Genomic DNA, 21027 nt, shown 5'->3' on the forward strand with positions numbered 1-21027 from the left:
TAACTATACTTACCTAATGCGGCGGTGTGTAATCTTGAGGGGAATTCACACTGAATTGGCCACTCATCCATCAAATGTATAACCGTACAGGTAGCATAGGTGGCTTAATTGATTTTCAAGTTCAGACTAATGAGGAGAAGAGTACCACTATTAAAGATGCATGATTGTAATGTCAAAAGTTGCGACATGTTTTTACAGTTGAAGATTTGTTATATTTTTCCTTGGTTACATATAACATCATTTCACTTGTAATTGTAAGTTTACGACAGTTGTTTATATAAGTCATTATGGGCAACCTTTTGTATATTTAAATGATAATGCAGCTTTCCTTTACATTTGATTTGTCCATCTTACGCTAAATTCGCTTACTCAAAATGAAAGAAAATCTATATATGTGAAATTTTGGCTCTCTATAGGTTAATACTCGGGTTCTGAAAACACGGGCCATTACAGTTGGTATCAGAGCATAGTTTGGACAAACTTGGCCTTAGGAAATGAACTTATACAAACCTTAAATGTCTCAAATTAGGATGTTTGAAACTATAAATTTGAACTTACGTGAAATTTCCCTTTGAGTTAGAAGAAAATTTGAGATTGTAGAAACAGAAATTTAGGTTTCCCCATAAATAATTAAGATAGTCAATTGAGCTGATGTGGAATCCATTATAAATAGGAGACATTGAGAATATAGGAACTCAAAACCTTAGGCCCCCTAGATAATTGCTTTGGATGATCGTAGAACTTAGAAATGATCTAAGGTTCCTTAGAAAATATAGATACTCAATATTTTAGGTCCCTTGAGGAAGTTGTTGGATAATCTTAGAAATTACAAACTGAACTTAAGTCCCTTAAACATTTTAGGTTTAGTCATTTGAACTTAGAAACAAAACTTAGTTCCCCATTGTAAAATATCAGGGTAACTTCTTAAACTTGGAAACTAAACCTAAATGTTGTGGGAGGGCAAATTGAAAGTGCCCTAGTTTGTCAATTAGCGTGAGTGTTGAGTTGGCTAGACAGAGAAGCTCCATAGGAAGATCAATCAACCATCTGCCTCAACTGGATGTGGGCCCGAACTTGCCACAGGTAAATCTTAGCCTCACATTCCATGTCCCAAAACACCAAGTAATTAAAACCCTTAAAATTGATTAGAATATCATAGGATTTTTGGGTTAGAAAACTTTTTCAAACTATAGGAAAATCTCTAAGTTTTCTACCTTTGTCGATTTATCGAAGGCGGTTCGATGAAATCGAACCTTGTTATCGATGTTCTCAAAACACACTCGATAATATTGAAATGAGGACATAAGATGTCCAGCAACCGCATATACCTCTAGATGGAATTATCGATGTATCGATAGTCGTATCGATATCATCGATAATTGAATCTCGAGTCTATCGAAGCTGACTCGATAAAATCGACATAATATATAATGTGTCCAAGTTCTGCTAAGGCAAATCACAAAATCCTTGATATATTGAAGTCTCCTCAATATCCTCGAAATTTAAATTTCGATGATATCGGAAGCCCTTCGATGATATCAGTTTTGAACACTCTATTATCCAGCAATATCTTCAGGTTGGTTCTTCTTGGATCAAGGGTCACTCGATAAAATCGATATTCAAATATCGATCATATCGAGGCTATATCGATTGCATCAAGTATGGACATAAACTATCCAGCAAGCTTACTGGAAAAATCCTTTGGATTTATCGATGCATCAACACTGCTATCGATATCATCGACATTCAAATTCCGATGATATTGAGTGAGTCTCGATTATATTTTGAACCTGAAATGTTTCAAAGGCAAGTCTTTCACATTTTTCAAATGTCGAGGAATCGAACCTCGTGTCGATGAAATCAGAGTTCGAAATTCGATGACATCGATGCTTAATTCGATTACCTTGACCAGCTGGCCAATGGTTTCAAAAGAGTTTGACATTTGAGTTTGTGTCATCGAGCGGCCAGTCAATGCAATCAAGAGTAAACGCTCGATGATATCGACCCTGCTCGATGATATCGAACTCTGTCATAAATGTGACCGTTTTATATCTATTAAAACATTTTTCCTATTTAATGAGAGCTTTTCCTTAGTTGCTGGTAGAGAAAAAGAGAGTGTTTTTATGTGCTTAACCCAAGATCATATACCCTTAGCCTTTTTCTCTCATGGGATTTCATCCTCCAATCCACCCTCATCATTGACATTCAATAGAGTGGATTGGGGAATGAACTTCTGCATTCAAGGATCCTCCAGCTACCACCTTAATGGCAAATCATTAAGCTGGGATGCCTTGAATGCATAAATTATTGGAATCGTTCTATCTCCCTTATAGGAAAATATTCAATAGAGTAAGATTCCATTATAACCTTGACCCAACCCGTCGCCATGTATTAGTACATCTTCTGAGTTGCAGATCAAGGAAGCTGAAGTTCTTCATCAAAGGAGGAGATCTTCAATAATACGCTGAAAGGGTCTCATCTGCTTATCTGTAAGTTATTAGAGTCTGGAGGAACCTTGTGATCATTCCTTCTGTAGGATTGGGTCTAAGGTGTTTCTCACCCCTTGCAAGTCCTCATAGGAGGCCTCCGGTGGGAGTGTATGTGATGGGTGCTTTGTGTTGACCCTTGCTCTGTGGAGAGCATAAACTCTTAGGTCCTTGTAGTAGGTCCTTGACCAGGGTGGTCTAAAAGTTGGGTGTGTTGTGTTGACCCTTTCTCATGGGAGCATAAACTTAAGTGGATCCTTGGCCAGTGTGCCTAAAATTGGGTGTTATATGTTAACCCTTGCTCATGGGAGCATAAACTACCAGCCTATGTGTAGGTTGTACTAGTTAGAGGTGAACCTGATTTAAAACCTCCGGTTTGAGGTGAACCTGTTGTGAAACCTTCTTAGTGAAATCCGGTACACTCAAGGGTTGAGTGTGTCAGCTGGGAGTAGAGTAGACAAGTAATCGAACCACTATAAAAATGACTGTGTTTGTGATTGCTATTGTCCTTCATTCCTATGTGATTATATGCCTTCATATTTGATTATCTGAGATCACATCTCACACACAATCACATCCATCATAAACTCTGATTCGCATCTTGTTTATCTCTCAAAGTAGTTTTATGATTGGATCCTCTATTTGGCTTGGAAGCCATTAGAGTTATTTTGAAGAAATCCTGATTCATGCATATCTACTCAGGACAAGTTTGATAGGATTTTAAATAAACCATCAAAATTTTATAAAAGTCCTATTCACCCCCCTCTAGGACATATTGGCATATTCTTACTTCAACTAAAGCAGTCATTACCACAAGTTCAATTGGTATCAGAGTGGGTCTCTCTTAAAGGGTTTTACCACCTAAAGAGTGATCTTGACTGAAGTCAGTAATATGGCCAAAGGAGAGGGCTCATCGGTTACTAGACCTCCAGTATTTGATGGATTAAATTATGCATACTGGAAGGCTAGAATGCACTACTTTCTGAGATCTTTGGATCATGATGTTTGAGATATAGTTGAACAAGGATATGTGCCACCATCTGAATAAATAGTACTTGAAAATGGCGTAACTATCACCAAACCAAAATCCAAAGAAAAATGGACAGCATTCGATAAAGAAAACCAAATTGCTGAAGCTAAAGCTATGAATGTTATCTACTATGCTGTGTCCCAAGATATTTTCAATCAAATCAGTATGTGTGGGACAACCAAAGAAGCATGCGATTTGTTGGAAACAACCCATGAAGGAATAAGCACTGTGAAGAGATTTAAACTGTAACTCCTGACATCACAGTTCAAAAGTCTCAGAATGAAAGAGCATGAGACCTTCATGGAGTTTTTCACAAAACTAAATATCATTTGCAACTCCATGGGTGGATTAGGTGAGAAAGTTCTGGTTCCAAAATCTGTAGGAAAAAACTAAGATCATTACCGGAATGGTTCAATCCTAAAGTAACAACCATTGAAGAATGTAGAAACATAGATGAAATGAAAGTAAAAGAACTAGTAGGTTCTCTACAAACATCTGAACTACACTTTAAACAAACCCCTAAATCCAAAACTACTATCCTCAAAACATCAAAGAATACACCAAATGAGGATATTGAAAGTGAAAGAGAAAACGAATATGAAGAAGTGGCTTTATTGGCACAACGGTTCAGAAAATTCTTTCAGAAAAATCATGGTCGTCCATTTAAAGGAAGAAAGGTGGACAACAAACTTTTTGCAGGTAAATTTGGTAAAAAGACCAAAAAACCACAATGTTATGCCTGTCAGAAGTTTGGACACCTGTCTACTAAATGTCCAAATAGAAAAACTAAGGGTAAGGTAATGGCTACCACATAGGATGATACAGAAGAGTCAAACTCAAAATCTAGCAACTCTAAGAGTGATGGAGACTAGAAATCTTTGAAAATTCTTAATGTCTCTACTGCTCCAATCATTCCCATTGAAACTGAGAACAAGGAAGAACCGCAATCCACTGAATCATTTCCATCAGATAATGAGAAAACTAAAAATGAAGAAGAAGAAGAACAGAATAAACTACAAGATGCTTACAATCAACTCTATATCCATAGCATCAATATAGTTAAAAGACTTGGAATATTAGAAAATAAAAAGGAATTACTGCAAAAAGATCTGGATAAAACCTTAGAAATTAATACACATCTAATTAATGATCTATAGAAATATCATTCTTGTAATGATAGATTAGAAAGAATCAACACCTTCCTTAAATCAGAGTCTGAAAAACTAAACAAATAGGTTAAGCTATTGAACGACAAAAACATGCTCCTTCAAAATGAAAATCATATACTCCTGTTTGATTTAGAAGAATCTAGAAAACTTGCTAAGATAAACTATAAGTTTTCCCAAAGTGGTGAGAAATTAGAAAAAATCTTAGGGATGAGAAGACAAGGAAAGGACAGGAGTGGCTTAGGATATGATAAATTTAAAACAAAAACTGGAAATGCAGTACCAATGGCTGAAAAATCTGCTGCTTCAGGAAGTAACACAAGAACTACTCCAGTCTGTCATTTATGTGGTGATTTGGGTCATTATAAGTTTGAATGCTTGACACTTGGGAGGACTCAACATAACTCTGGTCGAAACCATACTAATAAACATAAGCCAACCAGAAGAACAATACAAAATGATAGGAGTCCACCTAGAAATATGGATAGAAGAAGAACACATCCATCATCACCTGGAATGACCAACAGGATGAATTAAGTGGCTGAACTGAATAAGAAAACTAATAAATTTGTAAGACAAGAAAACACGATTCAGTTGCCCAACTTGATTAAAGAAACTAAAACTTCCATGGTTAAAAAGCCTATCACAAAATGGGTAATAAAAGAAAAGAAGAATTGCCTTGTCACTCATTCAAATCATATAACAGGCAATAATACTAAGTGGTACCTGGACAGTGATTGTTCACGACATGTCACAGGTGACAAATCCCTACTTTTGAATTATTCAGACCTTAATAATGGGATAGTCACTTATGGAGACGGAAGCACCGCTAAGGTAATTGGACAGGGAATTATTAAAGGAATAAATTTTCTTAAAAATGAGAATGCCTTTTGCATAAAAGGACTAACGCATAATCTTTTAAGCATTTTCCAAATATGTGACAATGAGCATGTGGTTACATTCAACAAAGAAAAATGCGAGATCCTAGATCTTTCAGGTAAATCAGTGATGAAAGGTTCTCGCACTAAAAACCATTGTTATGTAATTAAAGGAAAAGGAAAGGCTGATTCACACGCCTAAAAATAATTGGGCATGGAAAAACACGTCTAGGTCTTGCATCTAGATCTGGATAGCTACTGAAAAGATGCAATTTTGCTGAGCTCCTAATGATACATCTGAGGTCATGTAAGTGCTATAGTTTATATCCCTGTTTGTTGTCAAATTTGTGGTGCCAAAATCACTGTTATGTTATATATAACCTGCTTAAGTGAAGCTCTCTCAAGGATCAACATACATGAACAAGCTAAGCTCACATCAAGCAAAGCTCTCAAGTACAAGACTCAAGATCTTGAATGAAAGAACTGATCACAAGACAAGACTCTTGAATGCAAGAACTGCTCACAAGACTCAAGCTGAAAAGAAAAAGAAAGTACAAGGCAAGACTCAAGCTAATCTCAAGACTCAAGTTGAAACTCAAGCTGAACTCAAGACTCAAGCTGAAACTCAAGCCACTTTCAAGATTGAGCTACTTCAAGGTTTAGTCTACATCAAGACTTCAAGGCTCATTCTTCATGGTCTCTTGTTTCAATGTCCATACTTCATGATTGAGGTTTGTTTGACCATAGGATGACCTTAGAAGTAGGTCATTTCGGATACATAAGTCGAATGTTATTTTACATGTGATTGGTCTGTTCTTCGACCAGTCTTAGGTCTGCTTCCACTAGTCCTAGACTTGCTTCGACCAGTCTAAGAAATTCCTGGATCGATCGTAAGTTTGTTACAAATTCGGATAAAATCTGTTAGGCTTCGACAGTCCAGGAATCTGTTCGACCGATCGTAGGAACAGTGTCGCATCTTCGACCGGTCGTAGAATCTACGACTCGAAGTCCAACGAACCTTTGCGACCTACGACCACTCGAAGGAAACCTACGACCCGTCGTAGGTGACCTACGACCAGTCGTAGGAGGGCTACGACCAGTCGTAGAACGGTCAAAGCAAATCCCGCCGGATTTTTCAAATATCTGTTAGAGCTTCGACTAGTCGTAGAGCACTCTAGACCAGTCGAAGACTTGATCTTTTCACTTATAAATAGTGCACGAATCTCAGAAGAAATCATCGATTTAATTATAGTATTCAAGCCAATCTTCTTCGAACTTCTGAGAGATAATTTTGTGCTCCATCTAAGCTAAGTGTGCTTATTTAATATCTTATTTCCTTAGCTTTATTTTAATTGATTTTATTTCTTATATTCCAATCTGATTTGATAAAGAGGAATTGTTATTCCCTTTCTTTGGAATCAAAATCAATTAAGGCAAGCCCTATTTGGTTTAATTTAAAATCTATTAGAATTAGAACCATTGTAATCGAGTACTGGACATTGAACTTGGACATTCAATCATCTACTCTGACTTGGTTTTACCGGGCTGCTACAACGAAGAAGATATTCAGGTATTTTACATATTGTAAATTCCTTTCTATTATTTTGGTTTCTTTCAAGATTTGCCAGAAAAATCTTGTTATTTTGGTTATTTGAGGAAAGCCAGGAAAACTCAGAAGTGGGGGTTTTTTTAATTGTGTAAGCCCACATACAAAGACACAATTGTAAGGGTTTTGGGTGAACCTGGGAAAACCTATCTTTAGTGAACGCTAATATCCCTTGTGTGAGGATATTAGGAGTGGAGTAGCTTTTTGTGTGGCTGTTGGATAACAGTTGGTGAACACACAGGCGAACCACTATAAACCCTTGTGTTGTGGTTGATTGTTTTATTTTTCTAATTTTTTATTCTTTTTGTGGGATGTATGTATGGTGGTGAATGTTGTAATTATTTCAAGCTTTGTGAGAATGTTGTAATAGCTTAGAATTTACTTTCTGCTATTCCTTTATAAGCTTGATTTTCAATTTCATTTTGAAAGTTGTTCCAGCAAGGTTGCCCTGCCATTTTTATGGTGTATGGCTGTCCCTAGAACAATACATCTTTAATTACAAGTTATTTCAATTCAGTTCATATTTGTTTTTGTATTCCTCTTCGATTTGAGACTTGATACAAAGACCTTTCTAGAAATAAGGTTGTCCTACCATAAACTCTGTTTTGGTGTAAGGTTGTCCTTAGAATAACGTTTGTATCAACCTCTCAAGATCTGAATCTTGAGGTTGTTTTTCTTTCCTGCATTATTATTTAATTTGGCTATCATTTTCTTTATTATTCCGCTGTTATAAGTTTTTATTTGGCATTGTCCTATTCACCCCCTCTAGGACATATAGCTTGGCCTTTTCAAGTGGTATCGAGCCTAATAGCTCCTTTTTAATTCTTGGATTTAATTCTGAGCTAACGATTTAAGCTATTTAAGATGTCAAATTTTGATAGCCTTTCATCACTAGGCCTCCACCCTTTGATGGCTCCAACTATGCTTATTGGAAAGCCGAATGAGGATCTTCCTCAAATCAATGGATGAAAATGTGTGGCAAGCCACGGTGGTGAATGGAATCCTCCTATCATGGAAGTTCTTGGGGTTGATGGTTCAAAATCTATGAAAACCACACCATATTACCAATGGACCACCCTTGAAAAGTGAGAGTAGTGCAAATGCTAAAGCACTAAATGCAATTACTTGCGCACTATCACCGGATGAGTTCAAAAGAATCATCTCTTGTGATACGCAAAGCAAGCTTGGGATATATTAGAAATGACACACGAGGGTACTACAATTGTCAAAAATCTAAAGTCCAACTCCTCACAACGATTTGAAGAAATTCATATGGAGGAAAATGAGATGTTTATGGACTTTTACACTAGATTGAATGACATTGTAAACTCAATGTGGGGTCTTGGCGATAAAATCCCGGAAAGTAAAGTATGTGCAAAAATATTACGCTCACTTCCTGAACGGTTCAATTCTAAAGTAACCGCAATCCAAGAACTTCGTGATACGGATAATATGAGGGTTGAAGAACTAGTTGGTTCTCTACAAACCTACGAGTTAAACTTTAAAGCTCCTAAAGGTAAATCTATCGCTCTAAAATCTTCTAAATATAGTTCAGAAGAAAATTCTGATTCAGAAGATGACATGGCTCTTTTAGCTAAAAATTTTACAAAATTTTCAAAAGCAAGAAAAGAGTTGATTTTCAAAAATCAAATGACAAAAGAAGTTTAGACCCAAATCTCGAAAATCTTTGAAAGATAGTCAATGTTACAACTATCTAGAATATGGGCACTTAGCAAATAGATGTCTTAAAAGGGACAAACCCAAGAAGAAGGGTATGTTGGCTACATGGGATGAATCATCTGATTCTGAAGGTTCTTCTGAAGATTCTGAAACCGAGTCCGGCAATGAGGTCAAAGCTCTTATGACTCTAGCCAAATTCACATTTTCAGAGATAATGACTCTACAAGTGAAGAAAATCTGAATAGTGAATGTGAAAATGAAGATGATCTTCAAGATGCTTACAATGCCCTATATAAGGAAAGTTGTAAAATTGTTACAAACTTAAACTTCAAAAAGAAAAGTTTTCTAAACTCAAAAATTGTTTTGAATCGCTTGTTTTAGAAAAATCACAAATTTCAGATTGTTTTGAAAAATCAAAATGCGATTTGGAATTCAAAAACTCTCAAATTGTTGATTTAAAATTTGAAATTGAGAATCTTAAAACTGAAGTATCTTCTCTTCTGAGTTTAAAGGACACATGGAAATATGCCCAAGGTGATCCAAAGTTAGAAAAACTTTTATCCGGATCAAGAAAATGTGGCGATCGATCCGGGTTGGGGTATGATAAAAATCTACCTCCTAAACAAAAGTATACTCCTCCTATGTTTGTTAAAGGAGAGTCCTCAAACTCAAAAGGGAAAAGTACTTATCAAGATTTTTCTAAAAATTCAAAAACTTTTCAAAAACCTAGAAACAGCCATGTCAACTTTAATCAGAATCGAAATCCACTAGCTGAAAAGATAGTTGATTTACTCAAGGAGCTATTAAAATCTAACTCTATAGGTCATTCCTACAAATATACACAAAAGAAGACCAACTATGTTCCTAAACCCAAAACAGTTATGAAATGGGTTCCTAAAGTCACCTGCTTGGTTGCTCACACTGCTTTCAAAGCAACAAGTCATTCAAAGTGGTACCTAGACAGTGGATGCTCCAGGCATATGACAGGTGACAAAGCTTTATTCACCGATCTGAAAGATATGACTGATGGGTCAGTCACATTTGGTGATGGTAGCAACTGCAAGATAATAGGCCAAGGTACGGTTCAACTTTTTAATCTTCCTGTGTTTAAAAATGTTTTATACGTTGAAGGTCTAAAGCACAACTTGCTTAGTATATCACAAATATGTGATAATAACCATAATGTTCGGTTTTCTAATCAAAGCTGTGAAATACTAAACAATAAGGGTTCTGTAATATTAACTGGACGTAGAACGTCTGAAAATTGCTATATTATTAGTGAATCCAGCTCATCTAATCAAACATGTTACATGGTCCATACAGACGAGACTGATTTATGGCACAAACGTCTTGGACATGTACATTATCAAAATCTATATCGATTGAGCAAACGAGAACTTGTAAGAGGTTTACCCAAACTTCAGAAATTAGATAAAATATATGGTGAGTGCCAGATAGGCAAATAAACAAAGAACTCACACAAAAAGGTGAATTCAAATACCACATCAAGACCACTCGAACTTCTCCACATGGACCTGATAGGACCTACCAGAACGGAAAGTCGTGGTGGTAAAAAGTACATCTTGGTAATAGTCGATGACTTTACCAGATTCACTTGGGTAGTCTTCTTAAGGGATAAATCTGAAACCCTTGAAGAAGTAAGGAAAGTTCTCAAAAGGATTCAAACTGAAAAATCTTCTCAAATCAGTAAAATTCGTAGTGATCATGGATCTGAATTTGAGAATAGCAATTTTGAGAAGTTCTGTACTGACCAAGGAATATTACATGAATTCTCTGCTCCCAAAACTCCACAACAAAATGGAATTGTAGAAAGGAAGAATAGGGTGCTTCAAGAAATGGCTAATGTCATGTTGAATAGCATGAAGCTCTCTAAAAATCTTTGGACTGAAGCAACACAGCTTGCTATATTATTAACCGAGTCTACACAAAAAAGATAATAATAAGAAGTCTTAAGAATTGTGGTTCAATAAAAAGCCTATTGTTAAATACTATCGAGTTTTTGGCAGAAATTGCTATATTTTACGTTATCGTGAAAATTTTGGAAAGTTCGATAATAAGAGTGTTGAAGGTATTTTTCTAGGATACTCTTTAAACAGTCGAGCTTATAGGGTCCTAAACAAAAGGACTGGTGTGATTCAAGAATCCATTAATGTTGTCATTGATGATCATTTAAACACACCAATTTCTAATTCAGATAATGATGAAGTACTAATCATTGATAAACCCGATACTTCATCGAATCAAACTGATTCTGAGTTAAGGACTGTTAAAGATCATCCAACCACACAAATTCTTGGAAACCCTCTCACCGGTGTTCGCACCCGTAGACAACTTGAGGATATGTGTAATTATGTATGTTTTACATCCCAAATTGAACCATCTAACATAAAAGAAGCTCTGGCTGATGAGAACTGGATTGTTGCGATGCAAGATGAACTCAACCAATTCATAAGAAATGATGTTTGGTATCTCGTACCAAGACCTAAAGATAAACACATCATTGGAACAAAATGGATTTTCAAAAATAAGTTTGACAAATGTGAAATATAATTAGAAACAAGGCTAGACTGGTGGTATAAGGTTATACTCAAATTGAAGGGATTGATTTTGATGAAACCTTTGCACTAGTAGCACGTCTTGAATCTATAAGACTATTTATATCCATTGCATGTTTTAGAAAGATAAAGATCTACCAGATGGATGTAAAAAGTGCTTTTCTAAATGGCGATTTACATGAAGAAGTCTATGTTGAAGACCAATGGGATTTGAAGATTCCAAAAATATTGATCATGTATATCGGCTTAAAAGGCACTTTATGGATTAAAACAAGTACCTAGGGCATGGTATGAGAAACTAACGAAATTTCTTTTAACTCATTATTTTAAAATGGGATCTTTTTATAAAACTCTGTTTTTTAAAAAACAAAATGATCATATCTTAATGTTACAGATTTATTTTGATGATATAATTTATGGATCAACTCGTACTGACTTGACTACTGAGTTTGCAGATTTGATGAAATCACAGTTTGAAATGAGCATGGTTGGGGAATTGACTTATTTCCTTGGATTGCAAGTAAAGCAACAATCTGAAGGAATATTCATTTCTCAATCTAAGTATGCCTTGAATCTAATTAAGAGATTTGGATTTGAAAATGGCAAGAATTTCGATACTCCTATGAGTACTACCCTAAAACTATCAAAAGACTCTAATGGTAAAAATGTTGACTCAAAACTTTATCGGAGTATGATTGGTAGTTTGTTATATCTAACTGCTAGTAGACCTGATATTTCTCTAAGTGTTGGTATTTGCGCAAGATATCAATCGATCCAAAAGAATCTCACTTGATTCCTGGTCCAGCGAATTATTAGATATGTCGCAAGTAATGTTGTAAATCTCGGTCTCTGGTATCCTCATGAAACCAATGTTCAATTAGCTGGGTACTCGGATGCTGACTGGGCTGGTAATCTAGATGATAGAAAATCAACCAGTGGTGGTTGTTTTTTTATTGGAAATTGTCTAGTTTCCTGGTTTAGTAAGAAACAAAATTCTATTTCACTTTCAACAGCTGAAGCTGAATATATTGCAGCTGGTAATGCATGTACACAGCTTGTCTGGATGCAACGAATGCTAAGTGATTATGGAATTAAACAGGATTCTATGTTATTACATTGTGATAATTCCAGTGCGATAAATATTTCAAAAAATCCTATTCAGCATTCTCGTACTAAGCACATTGACATTAGATTTCATTATATAAGGGAATTAGTAGAAGAAAAAGTTATATCTCTAGAATATATTCCTACTGAAGATCAACGTGCTGATATTTTCACAAAACCTCTTGATAAAAGCAGGTTCAAAAAGATGAAATTTGATCTTGGCATGTGCATTTTAAACTGATAATTTATGCCTTCTTGTATATTATTGTATATATTTGCTAGATTAAATTTCAATTTTTGTGTATATTGCAAGATATTGAATTTTTTGGGGTTTATACGACCAGTCGTGAGTATACACGACCAGTCGTACTAAGACCGGTCGTAGATACCCACGACCAGTCGTGGAGCACGGATTTCACTTCATATTGGGGATTTTTTCACTTTCTTCCTCATTTCTTCTTTCTTCTCCTTGGAGCCGAACTTCGACTCGTCGAACCCATCCTTCAAGTTCTTCAAGGTTAGTGTTCCAAATCCTTTTTTTTTACATATTTGTGTCAAGATTGCTTCCTTTTCTCTCTTGAAGCTTTCTATCTTGAAAATCATTGAGATTTGGGGTTGAGATTTTGAAAAATCTGTTTTGAGCAAACCCTCTTCTCAATCCTTTGCAACTTCTTTATTCCTTTAAATCCTTGTTGCAAATGGCTTCTAGAGGTAAGAAAACTACTTCACGTGGTCCTTCTTCTTCCTCCAGATCTACCCCTTTATCTAAACGTCATCTTCTTATTCCCAATGATGATCCATCATTTGTTAAGGACATTAAATCTCGTAAGGTTATCGTTGAACATCCTGTTGATGTCAATCATATTGCTCCATTTGACATCCTTCCTATGCTTGAAGCTGTAGGTTGGACTAACTTATTGCATTGGGGTGGGCCTGCATACCGGTCCATTGCCCAATCCATGTTTTCATGTATTAGTGCATTTTCACAGGATAATTTAACTTTTCAAATTTCTACTAGAGAAGGGCCATTTGACGTTGATCGTCATTTAATTTCAGCCCTTATGGAAATTCCTATGAATGATGAGGGTATTCCAATTCATAATTTAACTGATAAACCCTCAATGGCTGAAAAACGCATGCTCACTAGAGACTTGTGTAATATGGATGTTCAATGGACTCAAAAGGGAATGCGCTCCCGCAAGGTATTTGTTACCCAAATACGAGTTCTCCACCGAATCTTTGTGTCTAATCTGTATCCCCGATCGGGTAATAAATCGATTTAACTTCATTTATGGTTCGTGTTATCCATGCTATCTCAAATGGTACTCGATTTGTTTGCCTTCCTTAATCTGTCATTTCATTCTTCGATTTCGACTCCATCCTAGTCATAGTGACATTCCATTTGCATACTTTATGACTGTATTGGCTACTCATATGTTAGTCGATATGCCTGTTGATGAAGCACCAATCCATCATCTGATCTTCAACAATACAAATATTAATAAGATGAAGTTGGATCTACTTCCTGAACAAGGTGGTGGTGTTGATGGTGGTCCTGAAGAAGCTGGTGTTGATATTAATATGGATGATATGTTTGAGGAACTGGATTCTGACTCTGCTAATGATCCAGATTTTGTACCATCTGATGTTGATGCACGTCTGGGTGCATTAGAAGGTAGAGTTGAGGATATAAATGTTAAGTTGGAAAACATGTTTGTTGCTCATGATTTGCAATTCAAGTATATGCGCAAATATCTTAGGCGCTTAAACAAAGGCATGCACCAACTTGATCCTTCTATTCCTGCTCCATCTTCAAGTTCTAATTCTGACTAGTTTCTATGAGACTTTTGGGTTGTAATAACTTTATTTCTTTGCTCTTGTTTGCTTGAGTTTGAGTTGGATTCTATGCTGGATATTTGTTCTTAATGTAATATTTATGCTGGATATCTGTGATGCTATCTTGAGTATCTCTATGACTCTTTTGCTATACTCTATTTCCTCCTCATGTTTACTCTCATTCCTTTATTTAGTTCTCCTTTGTCATCTTGTGACAAAAAGGGGGAGAATGGTTTGTTGTTAATGTGATTGTGAGAGGAGTAGCATTGGTTATGTTACTCAGGGGGAGTGGGGTGTCAAGAAGAATGTATGTTGATTATTGATTTGCATGTATTATCTAGTTGTTTTACTTTTGTTTGGTTATGTGTTTTGTCACTAATTTGACAAAGGGGGGGATTGTAAGTGCTATAGTTTATATCCCTGTTTGTTGTCAAATTTGTGGTGCCAAAATCACTGTTATGTTATATATAACCTGCTTAAGTGAAGCTCTCTCAAGGATCAACATACATGAACAAGCTAAGCTCACATCAAGCAAAGCTCTCAAGTACAAGACTCAAGATCTTGAATGAAAGAATTGATCACAAGACAAGACTCTTGAATGCAAGAACTGCTCACAAGACTCAAGCTGAAAAGAAAAAGAAAGTACAAGGCAAGACTCAAGCTAATCTCAAGACTCAAGTTGAAACTCAAGCTGAACTCAAGACTCAAGCTGAAACTCAAGCCACTTTCAAGATTGAGCTACTTCAAGGTTTAGTCTACATCAAAACTTCAAGGCTCATTCTTCATGGTCTCTTGTTTCAATGTCCATACTTCATGATTGAGGTTTGTTTGACCATAGGATGACCTTAGAAGTAGGTCATTTCGGATACATAAGTCGAATGTTATTTTACATGTGATTGGTCTGTTCTTCGACCAGTCTTAGGTCTGCTTCGACTAGTCCTAGACTTGCTTCGACCAGTCTAAGAAAATCCTCGACCAGTCGTAAGTTTGTTACAAATTCCGGATAAAATCTGTTAGCCTTCGACTAGTCCTGGAATCTGTTCGACCAGTCGTAGGAACAGTGTTTCTGCATCTTCGACCAGTCGTAGAATCTACGACTCGAAGTCCAGCGAACCTTTGCAGGACCTACGACCAGTCGTAGGTGACCTACGACCAGTCGTAGGAGGGCTACGACCAGTCGTAGAACGGTCAAAGCAAATCCCGCCGGATTTTTCAAATATCTGTTAGAGCTTCGACTAGTCGTAGAGCACTCTAGACCAGTCGAAGACCTGATCTTTTCACTTATAAATAGTGCACGAATCTCAGAAGAAATCATCGATTTAATTATAGTATTCAAGCCAATCTTCGTCGAACTTCTGAGAGATAATTTTGTGCTCCATCTAAGCTAAGTGTGCTTATTTAATATCTTCTTTCCTTAGCTTTATTTTAATTGATTTTGTTTCTTATATTCCAATCTGATTTGATAAAGAGGAATTGTTATTCCCTTTCTTTGGAATCAAAATCAATTAAGGCAAGCCCTATTTGGTTTAATTTAAAATCTATTAGAATTAGAACCATTGTAATCGAGTACTGGACATTGAACTTGGACATTCAATCATCTACTCTGACTTGGTTCTACCGGGTGCTACAACGAAGAAGATATTCAGGTATTTTACATATTGTAAATTCCTTTCTATTATTTTGGTTTCTTTCAAGATTTGCGAAAAATCTTGTTATTTTGGTTATCCGAGGAAAGCCAGGAAAACTCGTAAGTGGGGGTTTTTTTAATTGTGTAAGCCCACATACAAAGACACAATTGTAAGGGTTTTGGGTGAACTTGGGAAAACCTATCTTTAGTGAACGCTAATATCCCCTGTGTGAGGATATTAGGAGTGGAGTAGCTTTTGTGTGGCTGTTGTATAACAGTTGGTGAACACACAGGCGAACCACTATAAACCCTTGTGTTGTGGGTGTTTATTTTATTCTTTTAATTTTTTTATTCTTTTTGTGGGATGTATGTATGGTGGTGAATGTTGTAATTATTTCAAGCTTTGTGAGAATGTTGTAATAGCTTAGAATTTACTTTCTGCTATTCCTTTATAAGCTTGATTTTCAATTTCATTTTGAAAGTTGTTCCAGCAAGGTTGCCCTGCCATTTTTATGGTGTATGGCTGTCCCTAGAACAATACATCTTTAATTACAAGTTATTTCAATTCAGTTCATATTTGTTTTTGTATTCCTCTTCGATTTGAGACTTGATACTCAGGATCTTGAATGAAAGAACTGATCACAAGACAAGATCGTTTTTGGTGTAAGGTTGTCCTTAGAATAACGTTTGTATCAACCTCTCAAGATCTGAATCTTGAGGTTGTTTTTCTTTCCTGCATTATTATTTAATTTGGCTATCATTTTCTTTATTATTCCGCTGTTATAAGTTTTTATTTGGCATTGTCCTATTCACCCCCCCTCTAGGACATATAGCTTGGCCTTTTCAGGTCACTCACCTCAATCTTTTTGTCCATAAACATTCTAATGTTTATGATTTTGGTTTGTACAATGCTTGTACAAAATTTTGTTATGTATACTGTTTTTATTCAAAGATATACTACGTTATACCTGAAATTTTGTCGAAGTACTACGAAAAAATGAAATATATTCACCTTCAATATGTCTGTCGATAACTCATTTAGATTCTCGATTAAATCGATCAAGGTCGATATCATTGACGCCTCTTCGGAATTTGAAAAGTCACATAATCGAAAATGTTATCGAAGACATCTTCGATAAAATCGAATGGGGCATATCAATATCATCAAAACAATGTTCGATGACATTGAATCTCACCTCCTGATAAAAGGCTGACGAGCGGTAAAAATTCACTTCTTAGCTTCCCTGCTCAATTTCCCTAGGTTTTTCTTTCATGGCTCTCATCGTATGACAACTGTATGCCATCTAAAGTGTCCGAACTTAGGTAATCTCTAACACATACTCTTGATTCCTCAAGGTATACTTTGTTGTGTTAAGATTCTCTTATTTGGGAATTTCAGGTCGGTTCCCAAGATCTTCAAATTCTTCCTTTGACAACTTCCTCTGAGTATCCTAATGAGTAAGGAGAAAGGGAAGTCTCTGGCCATCAGTGAATCATCTCGGTCTATCAGAAAGAAAGTTGTGGCTTCAAGAGGAAAGGGTAGGACTCAGTCTCAATGATCTCCTGCACACCCACAGAGCTCCTCTACGCGGCAGTCGTCTCATAGAGAAGCCCTAGCTGAAGCACCAGCACCACCAAATACTGTTGGGTCCTCCTCCACACATACTTGAAAAATACTCTGGGAGGTGCCTACTGTATGAGCATAGGGTTGACAGGGACTGCATAAAACGCTACAACATAGAAGCTCTATTAGAGGGAATTGACTGGCTTCCTCTTCTTGATTTCGGGGGAAGATCCCACATTGAGTGGTCTTCTCGGTTCTTTTCCTACTTTCATTCTCCAACACTAGAACCACCATCTGTTATAGTCATAGTTGGAGATGATAGTGTTGAGATTACTATAGAGTCCATCGCTAGCATTCTTGATTTACCCTTATCTCCAGTTGGATTGTCTGAACTTGATCTTGAAAATCCTATCACTCGGTCTACAATTACAAAATTCATGTGTTAAGGTCGAGATATCCCATGGTATCAGGGAAATGCCTTAAAAGCAAAATATTTACACCCTCGATACCACATCTTGCATGGGATATTCTGCTCAAATGCTTATCCGCGTGGACCCAGTCGTTCTGATCTTACCGGGTTCATGACCATGATTATATACTGTGTTGCTACTGGAGTCAAACTTTATCTGCCCACCTTGATTCTTCACCAAATCGCAAGTGTCATCCATCAGTCCAGAGAAGTATACTTGCCCTTTCCCCACATCATTCATGTAATTTGTGATATAATTGGTATTCCTCAAACAAATGATCCTGTGCGTCCCCTCCAACACTTTAATAAAGTCAATATATGAAAATCGAACCTTAAATTTCACGAGTATGTGGAAGAGGATTCTGAGGAGGCTATTCATGAAGATGGAGAAAGGGGAGAAGGCACAGCACCAACTGATGTAGATACTGTGGAGCCACAGCATGCTCCTGAACCAAGTGGTTCAGCTCAAACTCAACATGTCAAGTTTCACCAAAATAGAGTTGGTGCCACGCAGCGAGGATTAGCTCAGATAGAAGACAAGTTAGGAGGATATGATGCCAGGCTCTCTGCACTTGAAAAGATGATGTCTAGCGTACAACAGTCGATCCAGCAGTTGATTGATCTGATTACATGCCGAAGAGATGATACAGCACCATTCTCATCAGTCCCTCCACCGTAGTATCAATGATCTTTCTGTCGTCTCATATACCAGATACTCAGTGCAACGCGTGGGCATGGATATCTTTTTGATTGCCTTGCGTTCTTATGTGTGTATGTGATGACTATCTAACGGACAGGCCTAATAGTTTTTTTTTTACTTATGAATATACTCTAAATGAGGCAAATACTAAGTTTTTGGGTGCTCATGGAAGGGCTTTGGTCTTTTTGTTTGGAACGAATGTTATACTACTGCCAGTCTTGGGCAGTATATGTATATTTTGGATACTTTTAAGATATGACTAGTTATCATTTACACATATTTACTACCATGTTTTAAATTTTGGGCTTCTCTATTTTCTCTGGTTATAGCTCCAATGGTGTGTGATGCATGTAATATTTTGATCTATATATTGTCTGTTATGTATACATGGTTTACATCTATCTATTTTGTGCATATGCTCCTTGAATAATGGTTCTCTCATATTATCTACTTCAGTCAATATCACTTGTTATATTTACCTTTGCCAAAGACTGACAAAAAGGGGGAGAACAAATCCCACACCCCGAAGGAAAATTGAGTGTATCTGCTTGTGATTGGTGATGCAGGTGTTAGGGGGAGCAGCTGCAACAAGATAGGGGGAGTTTGCAGTTAGGGGAGCAACTTCTGAATGTTTGTGTATGTGAACTAGATATCATTGTACAATTGTGTAAAGTGCATGTACACACAATTTAGGATGTCAGTATAGAAGTTCTTCTAGGGTGTTTTGGTATTTAGTCACGTAATTGACAAAGCGGAAGATTGAAAGTGCCCTAGTTTGTCAATTAGCATGAGTGTTGAGTTGGCTAGATAGAGAAGCTCCATAAGAAGATCAATCAACCGTCTACCTCATCTGGATGTGGGCCCGAACTCGCCACAGGTAAATCTTAACCTCACATTCCATGTCCCAAAACACCAGGTAATTAAAACCCTTAAATTTGATTAGAATATCACAGGATTTTTGGGTTAGAAAACTTTTTCAAACTGCAGAAAAATCTCTAAGTTTTCTACTTTTGTCGATTTATCAACAAGTGGTTCGATGAAATCGAACCTTGCTGTCGATGTCCTTGAAACGCACTCGATAATATCGAAATGAGGACATAAGATGTCCAGCAACCGCATATACCTCTGGACGGAATTATCAATGTATTGATAGTCATATCGATATCATTAATAATTGAATCTTGAGTCTATCAAATCTGACTCGATAAAATCGACATCATATATAATGTGTCCAAGTTCTGCTAAGGCAAATCACAAAATCCTGGATATATCGAAGTCTCCTCGATATCCTTAGAATTCAAATTTCGATGATATCGAAAGCCCTTCGATGATATTGGTTTTGGACACTCTGTTATCCAGCAATATTTTTAGGTTGGTTCTTCTTGGAACGAGGGTCACTCGATAAAGTCGATATTCAAATATCGATCATATCGAGGCTGTATCGATTGCATCGAGTATGGACATAAACTGTCCAGCAAGCTTACTAGAAAAATCCTTTGGATTTATCGATGCATCGACACTGCCATCGATATCATCGACATTCAAATTTCGATGATATTGAGTGAGTCTTTATCCTATTTTAAACTTGAAATATTTCAATGGCAAGTCTTTTACATTTTTCAAATGTTGAGGAATTGAACCTCGAGTCGATAAAATCGGAGTTCAAAATCCGATGACATCGACGCTTGATTCAATTCCCTTAACCAGCTGGCAAATGGTTTCAAAAGCGTTTGACATTTGAGTTTGTGTCATTGAGCGGCCAGTCGATGCAATCGAGAGTACACTCGATGATATCGAACTCTATCATAAATGTGACCATTTTATATCCGTTGAAATCTTTTGCCTATTTAATAAGAGCTTGTCCTTAGTTACTGGTAGAGAAAAAGAGAGAGTCTTGTTGTGTGCTTAACCCTAGATCTATACCCTTAGCCTTTTTCTCTCATGGGAGTTCATCCTCCAATCCACCCTCATCATTGACATTCAACAGAGTGGATTGGGGAATGAACTTCTGCATTCAAGGATTCTCCAGCTACCACCTTAAAGGCAAATCATTAAGCTAGGATGCCTTGAATGCATAGATTATTGGAATCACTCTATCTCCCTTATAGGAAAATATTCAATAGAGTAGGATTCCATTATAACCTTAACCCAACCCGTCGCCATGTATTGGTACATCTTCTGAGTTACGAATCAAGGAAGCTGAAGTTCTTCATCAAAGGAGAAGATCTTCAAAAATGCACTGAAAGGGACTCATCTGCTTATCTGTAAGTTATTAAAGTCCAAAGGACCCTTGTGATCATTCCTT

This window comes from Magnolia sinica, chromosome 13 (genome assembly GCF_029962835.1).
Source record: "Magnolia sinica isolate HGM2019 chromosome 13, MsV1, whole genome shotgun sequence".
NCBI lineage: Eukaryota > Viridiplantae > Streptophyta > Magnoliopsida > Magnoliales > Magnoliaceae > Magnolia > Magnolia sinica.